General features: G+C 38.7%; 1 long non-coding RNA gene across 1 annotated transcript; it reads right to left on the bottom strand.

Moving 5' to 3' along the window:
- Window positions 1-5769: 5769 nt before the first annotated feature.
- LOC127487297 (uncharacterized) lies at window positions 5770-7878 on the bottom strand. Its single transcript, XR_007914035.2, has 3 exons — window positions 7544-7878; window positions 7378-7456; window positions 5770-6016 (listed from the first exon to the last, which is right to left on the bottom strand). It is a non-coding gene; the product is annotated as an uncharacterized lncRNA (long non-coding RNA).
- Window positions 7879-11620: the final 3742 nt, after the last annotated feature.

Genomic DNA, 11620 nt, shown 5'->3' with positions numbered 1-11620 from the left:
TGTAAATATGCATATAACATGCATAGGATTTTAATGCAAGAGATGGCCAATAACATCATGTATTATTTGAGTGTCTAATATATAATCCTGCAGAACCACTTTCAAAGATGTCTATCAACTTTTTCACCTATGTGATAAAATTTCATGTGGATTTCATTTTATCTTAGCTAAAAGACTGGAGAAAACAGGCGGCTCCATTTCTTTTCTGGTATTTTCATGCATCTTTGCAGATTATAAATGAGCATGTACTTCCTTTTCCTCAAGCCATAAAAGAAAAGAAATATTCTCATGAGTAATCAGTTTCTGCAAGTTAAATTGACTATGTTATCTGTTAAATAATTGACTGTAATAATTTAACTATATTTTGGTACCTGAAGCACCTATTCAACCCTAAATAATTCAGAGGGGCAATATTTCATAGATTTCAACCTCATTTAGGAGCTACAAGAGAATTTAGTAAGATAGACCCTATATAATAAAAGCCAACATTTTGCAAGTCCCTTTTTAAATTACTGACACAAGGAGTTATTTAATCAAGCAGCTCTCCTTTTTGATACTGGCTGCTGCAAAGCATACAACCAATTAATAATTCCCATAAGATTCTCTAGTTCTATGTATCACAGAAGGTCAGACAAATGATTCTGGGTTATAATATTAAATACTCTACAGAACAAAATTCTCTGCTATGCAGTTAGTTGGAAACTATGGATTACATAGATTTCAACAATCACTTTTTTTTCTCAAATTTTATTTTTAGTATAGAAGTTTTTAGGAGATTTTAGTGTTTCTCTAAGAAATGGAGCAAAATATTTTTTACAGATTTTATTTTTTTAAATTTAATAGATAGAGTTATACACAGAGAGCAGAAGTTCTTCCATCCACTGGTTCACTCCCCAAATGGCTACAAAAACCAGAGCTGAGCAGATCCAATCCGAAGCCAGGAGCCAAGAGCTTCCTCTGGGCCTCCCATGTGGGTGCAGGGGCCCAGGGATTTGGGCCTTCTTGTACTATTTTCCCAAGCCATAGCAGAGAGCTGGATTGGAAGAGGAGCAGCCAGGACTCAAACCAGTGCCCATATGGGATGCCAGGATTGCAAACCTGGTCTTAGCCCACCACATCACATCACCAGCCCCTGGAGCAAAATATTTTTGAAATCCATGCATATGAGGGGTCTTCAAAAAGTTAATGTAAACTGAATATTGTGAAAAAAGCTATGCATCAATTTTTTAAAACTTTTGTTTAGTAGATGTAAATTTCCAAAGTACAATTTGTGGATTACAATGGCTTCCCCCCCCCATAACTTCCCTCCCACCCACAACCCTCCGATCTCCCGCTCCCTCTCCACATCAAGATTCATTTTCAATTATCTTTATATACAGAAGATCAGTTTAGTATATATTAAGTAAAGATTTCATCAGTTTGCACCCACACAGAACACAAAGTGCCAAATACTATTTGAGCACTAGTCATATCATTAATTCACATTGAACTACACATTGAGGACAGAGATCCTACGTGGGGAGTAAGTGCACAGTGACTCCTGTTATTGACTTAACAAATTGACACTCTTGTTTAAGGCGTCAGCAATCTTTCCAGGCTCTAGTCATGAGTTGCCAAGGCCATGGAAGCCCCCCTGAGCTCGCCGTCTTTGATCCTATTTCGACAAGGCCATAGTCAAAGTGGAAGTTCTCTCCTCCCTTCAGAGAAAGGTACCTCCTTCTTTGATGGCCACGTTCTTTCCACTGGGATCTCACTCGCAGAGATCTTTCATTTAGGTCCTTTTCTTTTTTTTTTCCACAGTGTCTTGGCTTTCCATGCCTAAAATACCCTCATGGGCTCCTCAGCCAGAAATCGCACCAAACACGTGTATCTTTTACTGCCATTTCCCGTGAACTTTGTGAAGTGCAGTAGCACATGTGGATGTGCCTCTGTGTGTGCTGCAGCTTCAGGGGTAGCTTCTCATGGAATATATTTGCAAACTGGTGAATGCTTTTCATTATGCTTTAATTTGTAACTTTCCTTAATTTTTTAATATTTTCCTACTTTGGATATTTTATTAAATTTCTTGCTATCTTTTCTATAAGACAACTGAATGCTTTTAAATAAAGGAGAATAAATAAACATCTTCACAGGTTATTACAGAGTACCATAGATTTTTTTCTTATTCATTTGCAGGATTCTTATAAATATGATGCTTTAAAATGGAATTTTCTTTTAAGAGATTTTCAATCTCCTTGCTAAAATTGAATTTTAATGTCAATTATTACATACAAACAGAAGCAAAATTCTCAAATTAAGTAACCTGACTTCACAGAGATGTTCAAATTGAGAAATTTATATTACTTTTAATTTTTCACTACCTTGACTATTTAAAGAAATAACAAATATGCATTAACATAGTGAAAGTTTCAGTCCATTGTTTAATCTTGTTAAAACAATTTAAGCATGCAATATTAAATAATAACGTGACTTGCCGAGAATTGATAAGAATAAATCAAAGAATTTATATATATAAGAATTATAAAATTAAACAATTGATATCTGCAGGCAAAAAAAAAAAAACAAATAAAAAAATAAGTCATGGGATGAATTTAACAGCAGATTGGATATGACAAGAGAAACATCAGTACTTTACAAATAGGTCAACTTATTTACATTGACCAGTTTGAAGGAAAAATAGAAAGAAAATACATAACCACAGTTATTGAAATATCCATAATAAAAATAAAAAATAAAATTTCTCTGTATTGTATGTTTAAAATTTAAGAAAAGTACTTATAACTAATTTGTAAGTTAATAAAGCAATTATTCAATGCATAAATAACTTGAATTATAACCACATTGTACAGAACTTTTGTGATTTAATTAAAGCTGTAAGTAGAAGAAAATATATGGATTTGATCTTTTGTTGTCACTATTAGTCTTATCAGAACTTCTAACTAGTCCATAATCAGAAAGTCCAAAGGTTTAAAACACTACTAGTTGCTACCCAGTAGTGTTCACTCATTCAAAAAATACTTCTCCTGGGCCCATCATGGACAGGATGAGCATTGGATCTGGGAGTCACAAAGTTGGGGGCAATTTCCTCATAGAGTACATGGTTGAAGAGGAGATTTTACATAGGTACATAGCTGTGAAAAGTGCTAATAAGGGAGAAGTAGAGTTATCTGAGCATGTAAGTTGTGGGGATTTTGAAGTACCAGTCTGCTATCTGTATCAACTGGGAGGTATCTACAGATTCAAACAATCAAAGATATGAAATACTGGTAAAAAAAATTGACATTTTCAGATTCGATGATTGTTTATAGCCCTCATCTCTTCTGTTGAGGAATAGTGTTTTTTTTTTTTTCTTTTCCTTTCTTTTTTTCATAGTATTCATTGAACTCTTTACTTAATGTAGGGTTAACCTTAAGATCAGAAAGCAAACTGGAAGTAGATCTTTGTAAAAATAAAGAGTGGGAATGGGAGAGGGAGGAGGAAGATTTGGAGCATGGGTGGGAGGGAGAGTAAGAAGCATCACCATGTTCCTAAATCTGCATACATGGCATGCATGTATAACTTAAATAAATTTTTTTTAAAAAATGCAATCAGAGAATTTGTGCAAATTTTTAAAGACCATTCTTCCCTAAACAACACAGTGTTGTTGCATTAGATACTGATGACTATTGTATCAGATATTATGAGCCGTTTAGAGATGATTTAAAGGATACAGTGGGAGGGCAGTTAAGGGCACAGCAGTTAAGCAGTTTGAGACACCTGCCTCTCATATTGGAGTGCCTATGTGTGAACCCTGGCTCTATTCTCAATTCCAAATCCCAGCTTCGCACTAATGAGCACCCTGGGAAGCAGGAGGTGATGGCTTAAATACTCAGCTCCCTGACCATCACCTGGGAGACCCACATTAAACTCCTGGCTTCTGTATCACACCTGGCCTGGAGCTGGCTGTTGAGTCATTTGGGGAGTGGAAGAGTAGATGGGAAATCCTTGTCTCTCTGTCTCTTTTTGCATTTCAAATAAATAAAATGTATAAATTAAGGCATACATGATGTTATAGCTTAGGTAAGATTTGTCTTCCCAAAACTATCACAACTGTTTCAACTCTGATATCTTAATGTTGAATATTGTTATGATTAAGAATGGAGATTTGATCAAGTAATGGCCTCTGAGAGGTAGAGACAGTGGAAGATCATTGGAGCATCCACTGGGGGTGGGTGCTTCTCCAGAGAAGTTTTATCTTTTCAGTTCAAATTTGGCCTAGGTTCTCATTCTCTTTCTTTCCTGGCTTATGTTGTTAATGTGCCTCTGCACCTGCCATGCCCAGCCTCCATCAAGTGTTCACATCCGGCCTACCTGATAAGGTAACTTCAACTATAAGCTGAAATAAATATTTTCTTTACCAAAGAAGCTCCCCCTAAATATTTTTTAAAAGATGTATTTATTTTATTTGAAAGTCAGATGAGGGAGAGGGAGAGCCAGCTATCTGCTGTGTATTGACCCAGATTGCTGCAATGGCCGGGGCTGAGCCAGGCTGAAGTCAGGAGCCAGGAGCTTCACCCAGGTTTGCCACATGGGTGTGCCCAAGCACTTGGGCCATCTTCCACTGAATTTCCCAGTCTATCAATAGGAATCTGGATCTGAAGTGGAGTAGCCAGGATACAGACATGAACCCATGCCCATATGGGATGTCTGCGGGGGTTTACCCACTACTCCACAATACCATCTCCATCAAGTAAGTTGTTGGCTAATACACAGGGAGGTAGGTATAGCCTGTATGCATATATCATGCTTCTTTGTTTGAAGGACATGGATATTGGTGGATTTTAGTAGTTGCATGTGTCAGTAGTGTCTCCTGCAACCAATCTGACCAGGAATACCGAGAAGACTCTATTCACAAAGGTCAGATAACAGTTTTTGTTTAGTTGTGTTTCTTTCATAACAGTTTCACTAAGATCTGAAGGGTGGGTGTACTTATTCATGGCAGAGGGCAAACAAGAGCCCATCACGTGGCTGGAGTAGCCAGGAACTTGCTTGTGGTTAGAACAACCTGTGTCTGACTGGATAAGAGGAAAGCGTTAGTCTGGCATGAAAGAGAGCTGTGGGTTCTCAGTGGGAAGATTACACAAGACCTCTAACACCCTTGTGAATATTTTGGTGCTTATCCAAAAGAGGTTTTGTAAGCAGGTATTTGAATGTCAAATTTGTGTTTGGAAAAGAGGACTTGATTGCAGAGTCCAGAGTGAGAGATGGGACTCCTGTTGAGCAACTCTGGGGAGACTTCTTAGAAAGCATTTCGTTTTAAGAAGTCAGTGAGAAATCTTTATAGACTGAACTTGGTTTTAATGGTAGAGAGCAAGAGAAATGAATGTACTGGAGAAAATTTTACAATGAAATTAACAGGAGTTGATTTAGTGGAAGATAAGTTTGACTCAGGAGGATGGGGTTGGGGTGCTAGGTTACCAGTATGTATTAAAAAAACCTATTACACTGAGTACTTAAAATGAACATATAAGCAAATCTATGAAATTGTTTTTTATTGTTGTGATACTGAAGATCAAAGAACATATTTTATATCCAAGACTTCAGGCTCCAAGCTAAGGATGTCTAAATTTGAATCACAGATTCACTGTTTACCTGCTCTGTGGTAAGTAATGTCACTTTTCTGGAAATCTCATAGATATGTATGTCTTTTGCCTCTAAAATAGACCCACAAAACTCATGTGGTTGTGAAGAATTAAATAAGATAATATAAAAGAAAATCTACCAAGTAAATACTAGTTATTATTGATATTGTTTTATTTTATTTATTTTTTAAAGATTTATTTTTATTTATTTGAAAGCCAAAGTTGAGAGAGATAGAGAGGTCTTCCATCCACTGGTTCATTTCCCAAATGGCTGCAACAGCCAGAGCTGTGTTGATCCAAAGCCAGGAGCCAGGAGCTTCTTCTAGGTCTTCCACACAGGTGCATGGGCTCAAGGACTTGGGCCATCTACTGCTTTCCCAGGCCATAGCAGAGAGCTGGATTGGAAGAGGAGCAGCCGAGACTAGAACCAGCGTCCATATGGGATTCCAGCTCTGCAGATCGGGCTTTATCCCACTGTGCCACAGTACCAGCCCCATATGATTTTATTTTTACCATTACTAATTGTAGCATTCTGAGAAGCATTCTGAGATAGCATTCTGAGAAGAGATCATTTTACGAATCCAAATTAAGGCAAGATTTGCAGTTTCTCTACATTCAAATGTTACAACTGGGGTGGGAAATTCTGTCTTCCTAAACATGAACTTGTTAAGTAAATTTAGGTTTTTGAGAGCTAATGTTTGGGAAATTCTATTTATTTTTGGCACTCCCCAGGGAGTGTGGGTAACTTTGAGCATCTCAAATGTGTAGTTGTTTACCTTTGACTTAACCAAGACATAGAGAAATTATGAAGAAATGCTGCATTTATGGTCTTGAATTATACTCATGTGAGTTGTGTAATTATTACTGAAATAACCAGGATATGATAGATCTATTCCTAGGATAAACAAAAGAACATGGATACCATATTACTTGATAAAAATTAATTTGATTACATTAATAGTCATTTCAAATTTCATCCTATTTCATTAATCTAGAAAATAACCTTTTTTTTTCTACTTTAAGCTGTCAGCTCAACCATTCCACTAATTTAAAATTGTACAATATCAGCACATGTGTTATAATTGGTTGCTACAGGGTACAGATAGCCATTTGAGCATGCAAGGTAAAAAACGACACCAAATACTAAAAGCTAATATGTGTGCTAAATCTTAATTCACCGTTTTCTTTTTGGACAAAAGGAAATCAGGAGAAATGTGTTTGCCAATAAACTTTAATGTAGTTCTCCCTAGAGCAATGATTGTAAGATTAAATTTCAGAGAAATACAAGAGTATATACACTAAGCAATTCAAAATATGTCATTCCCTACTAATTTGGTCAAAGCTAGGAATTCAAAAGAAAGGAAAAACCCGTTTCTGTTGAATTTTACTTTATACCTTATGTTAGAAATTTGTAAAACTGTCTCTTGCTGGCTCTTAGATAGTGAAATAACAATGACTTCAGCCCCAGGCAAGCTGCTTTTCAGGCAGACCTGTCAGTAGAGAGACAGACAGTTCAGGGTAATTCATTCTTGCCACTGGGTCTCAAGTGGCTTGTGAAGGAATCTGGCATTTCTAACGTATAAATAGCATTAGCTTGTAGCGAGAACTAGAAAGTGTTCACTGTGTTTATTGAGAGGCCAAAGATGAGTAATAAGCATTGAGAAAGTATGACAGAATTTAAAGACAGGATAAAAAAAAAAAAAAAAAAAAAAAAAAGAAGAAGGATTGTGTTAGTAAGCGTTGGTAAAAGACATACCTGAACAAATCAATGAAGTCCTGGGTGACACTGATTCCCAGTGTTTTCCATGTCTATTGTTCCTTTAAAGGATCCTACTCTGCAAAAAAGATCATTTGTAAATTAATTTGGATCAAGATACAGAAATAGAATATGCCAATTAAAATGAAGAGAACTAGAAACACACGGAAGAGGCTCAAGGCTCTGTTCTTCTCGCTCATTAATTCAGCATGCAATTCTCCTTCCAAAAGCAGTAGAAAAGGTTGAGCCCACAATCAAACTGTCACTGAATTCTAAACCAAAACTGAAGTCTGGACTTCTTCTCATTAGGGTCATGCTGGCAGAAGCATACAATGAAATGAATCGCTGTTAGAGTGGAGCAATTTTCCTTGCTCTCAGAGTTCCTGTGCAGAAAAGAAATGAGAGAACTTTACGGTGGTAAATCTATTACTGGAAGAACTCAATCCTATGGAATTCATAAACCACTGTTTGTATTTCTAACACTCTGTGTTGAAAACTAAGGAACATAGGAGAAGATATAAATGAAAGCAAGCATTCGAGAAGGCCCTTTCCCCCACTTTTTATGCTATGAATTGAAATGAAATCACAGCTGAGAATTCCCTGTTTTCAGGGTATAAAGTTCTTTTGGGTTTTATTAAGCAGATTGTGTTAAGCATTAAAATGTGCATTTATCGACAGGACAAATCAACAGGATAAGGAAGCTATGAAGGTAACTTAGCACCTATTTGTCCTTTTATCAAGGTAGGATTTGTTTTGGCTTTTCTTTGAACATCTGATCATTCTTCCACTCAACTCTTTTTCCTACTGATGTCACAGGAGAAGATTTCCAGTATCAATGATGGCTATCACTTAGGCTACTCAACCCCTGTCCCTCAAACTAATCTCATTAAATTTTAGCCTCCCAGATTAGCTTTCCCTTTGCTAGAAATTAGAAGGTATATGTAAATCTAATTATGCAAAAATCCATTCCTTATTAACATTCTTTTCTAGATTTCTCATTTAAATGAAGAGCTTATTAGTGTCTTTGTTGCCTGGTAATAGATTCTATCAGGCTGGTGTGTTCCATTGTGTCTCCAGGATCTCAAGTTTCAGCTTTAGGCCAACAGAGTCTATCATCACTTAGGAGGAAGAAAATTGTTACAGGATGTTCTAGTTAGGTGTAAGTTGGATCAGAAGGTGACATTGTAACTCCTGCACATTTGCTGTTGACACGACACTCAGTAGATGTAAATCTCACCCTCCTCCTCTAATCTTACAAAGGCCCTCCTGCTACCTGACAATAACCCAGCACTCCTCACCTGCAGTCCCCTGGGGGTAAGATGACAGTATGGGGCCAGCAGCCCCATTCCCAAGACAAGACCTTGGCCAGTGAAAAAGGTGGGTTTTGATTTGTGACTCTACCTATTGTTAATGAATTCTGAAACTGAATGAAATTCCATTTCTTAGATGTGAACAAATTTTATTTTGAGGATCTTTTCTAACAGTCGATCTGTCTGTTGGTCCTGGAATCCCCTACTTTTTAATCATCCAGGTTGCTAATCCTTGGCAGATGTAGTGTGAAAGGTCTTGATTGATATTCTTTGTTGTCATTGAAACATGTCATGTGAAAGCTTGTACTGCGGAATCCAAAAAATAAATAAATAAATAAATGGTATATTGTAGTGTTGTAGTGTGCTTTTGAGAATGTCATTTTTCTCCTATCTCTAAGGGGAATGCATTTGCATGTTCTCTTATATAAGTAGCTCTTCACCAAGCATGTGCCTTATTGCACCACACTATCCTAGCTTATTCAAAAAAGAAGGAAGCGAAACCACTGTTTCTGGAATATATAGTCTGCTTGGGGGGGAGACAATAACCAGGAAAATATTTGGAAGGATGATAAGGGAAAAATATTAAACAAAGGAAAGGGTTGGTGTCAGAGTGTGAGAGGTCTATAGTGCCTTCCATAGCATCAGCTAAAATAACCTGAAAAGTCTGTGTGGATAGCAGGCTGAGCAATAAATAGCTATTAGCTTATTGTTGTACCCTTTCATGATGATATGTATTCAAAGCAAAATGTGAAGGTCACCATAGTAACTGAGGTAGCATAAGAATAAAAATCCCTATAATGAGTAAAAACCACTCATTATCATAATTTCTTTGGCTTGTTGTGTACCTATACACAACACATTAGTAGAGGTGTGTATTCTTCAATTTGATCTTACAATCCTGTTTTATTGGATTGAGTAAGCTTTATGGTTGAGTGAGCTAAATGGAAGTGTGAGATTATAACCGGGATGAGTCTCAGTCTAGGTCTCTAATCTTTCAGTTCTGTGTTCTTCCCTCAGAATCACCTTGCTGTCCTTCAGCTTGTTGCAAAGTCAACAAGTAAGTTATGAATTGATGTAATTTGCCTTTATTTTAATTTTTAAAACTTACTTGAAAGAGAGACAGGCAGAGATTGACAGAGACATCCCAACTACATGTGTTTTTGTTTTTGTTTTTGTTTTTTTTTTGTTTTTGTTTTTGTTTTTCTCCCAAATATACAAAACAGTCAGGACTGGGCCAGGCTGAAACCTGGAAGCCTGGAACTTAATCTGGGTCTCCTTTGTGGGTCGCAAGGACTCCAGTATTTGAGCTGTCACTGTTTGCCTTCCAAGGTGTGTGTTAGCAGCAAGCTGAAGTGGGAAGCACAGCCTGGGCTTAAAATTGGGCACTCTGATATGGGATATGGGCATCACAATGGGTGCTTTTATGGTTATACTAAATGCCCACTCTTCCAACAGAGTTAGAGAATACCCTCCACACTCTGTCATTGTAGAAATGGGGTCATGAGGCCGGCTCCGCAGCTCACTAGGCTAATCCTCCGCCTTGCGGCGCCGGCACACCGGGTTCTAGTCCCAGTCGGGGCGCCAGATTCTGTCCCGGTTGCCCCTCTTCCAGGCCAGCTCTCTGTTGTGGCCAGGGAGTGCAGTGGAGGATGGCCCAAGTACTTGGGCCCTGCACCCCATGGAAGACCAGGAGAAGTACCTGGCTCCTGCCATCGGATCAGCGCGGTGTGCCGGCCGCAGTACACCGGCCGCGGCAGCCATTGGAGGGTGAACCAACAGCAAAGGAAGACCTTTCTCCCTGTCTCTCTCTCTCACTGTCCACTCTGCCTGTCAAATAATAATAATAATAATAATAAAGGGGTCATGAAGTTGATTAAAAGCTAGTTATGAGGCTAGCGCCGCGGCTCACCAGGCTAATCCTCTGCCTGCGGTGCCGGCACACCGGGTTCTAGTCCCAGTCGGAGCGCCAGATTCTGTCCTGGTTGCTCCTCTCCTAGTCCAGCTCTCTGCGCCGGGCACAGCGGCCACTGGGGGGTGAACCAACAGAAAAGGAAGACCTTTCTCTCTGTCTTTCTGTCTCTCTCTCTCACTGTCCACTCTGCCTGTCAGAAAAAAAAAAAAAAAAAGTTAGCTGTAGAGGCCGGCGCCAGGCTCACTTGGTTAATCTTCTGCCTTGCGGTGCTGGCATCCCATATGGGCGCCGGGTTCTAGTCCCGGCTGCTCCTCTTCCAGTCCAGCTCTCTGCTGTGGCCCAGGAGGGCAGTGGAGGATGGCCCAAGTGCTTGGGCCCTGCACTCGCATGGGAGACCAGGAAGAAGCACCTGACTCCTGGCTTCAGTTTGGCGCAGTGCTGGCCATGGTGGCCATTTGGGGAGTGAACCCAGTGGAAGGAAGACCTTTCTCTCTGTGTCTCTCTCTCATTGTCTATAACTCTACCTGTCATATAAAAAAAAAAAGAAAAACCTAGCTGCACCACTGAGGCTTGCTACCCTCCTTTTACTGGGGAAGGATAGATTGGGGTGTCAAGTTAAGCCTCTGGTGAAGTAAAGTATCAAACATAGACCACTAAGTGAAGTGTGTGTGGACAGCAGCTGACTGTTTTACATCAACCTTTACTCTTGTGAGTTTGGGTCCAGTGCTTGTTTTTGGTTTTCTGGTAACATTTTTTGGGGCCTCCCTACATAAACGATTATGACTTTTGTGGATAAAGACAGTTTTTATTTCTTCCTTCTTAATAGGCTTACCTTTTATTTGTTTTTCCTGTCATAGGGTGTGGACTTCTTCTATAATATTGAGTAAAAGTGATGAAAGAGCAATGCTTTGTCCCTTACTTTAGGGAGAAAGCACCCACACTTTTACCATTAAGTAGCTGAGTGTTTTGATAGAATTTTTTTTGCAAGTTGGAGAAGTCTCTCTCTGTCTTTTTTTTGGAG

The sequence above is a fragment of the Oryctolagus cuniculus genome, chromosome 13 (assembly GCF_964237555.1).
Source record: "Oryctolagus cuniculus chromosome 13, mOryCun1.1, whole genome shotgun sequence".
Taxonomy (NCBI): domain Eukaryota; kingdom Metazoa; phylum Chordata; class Mammalia; order Lagomorpha; family Leporidae; genus Oryctolagus; species Oryctolagus cuniculus.
Note: the sequence above shows the minus strand (reverse complement) of the source record. Positions and strands in the feature narration are given on the sequence as shown.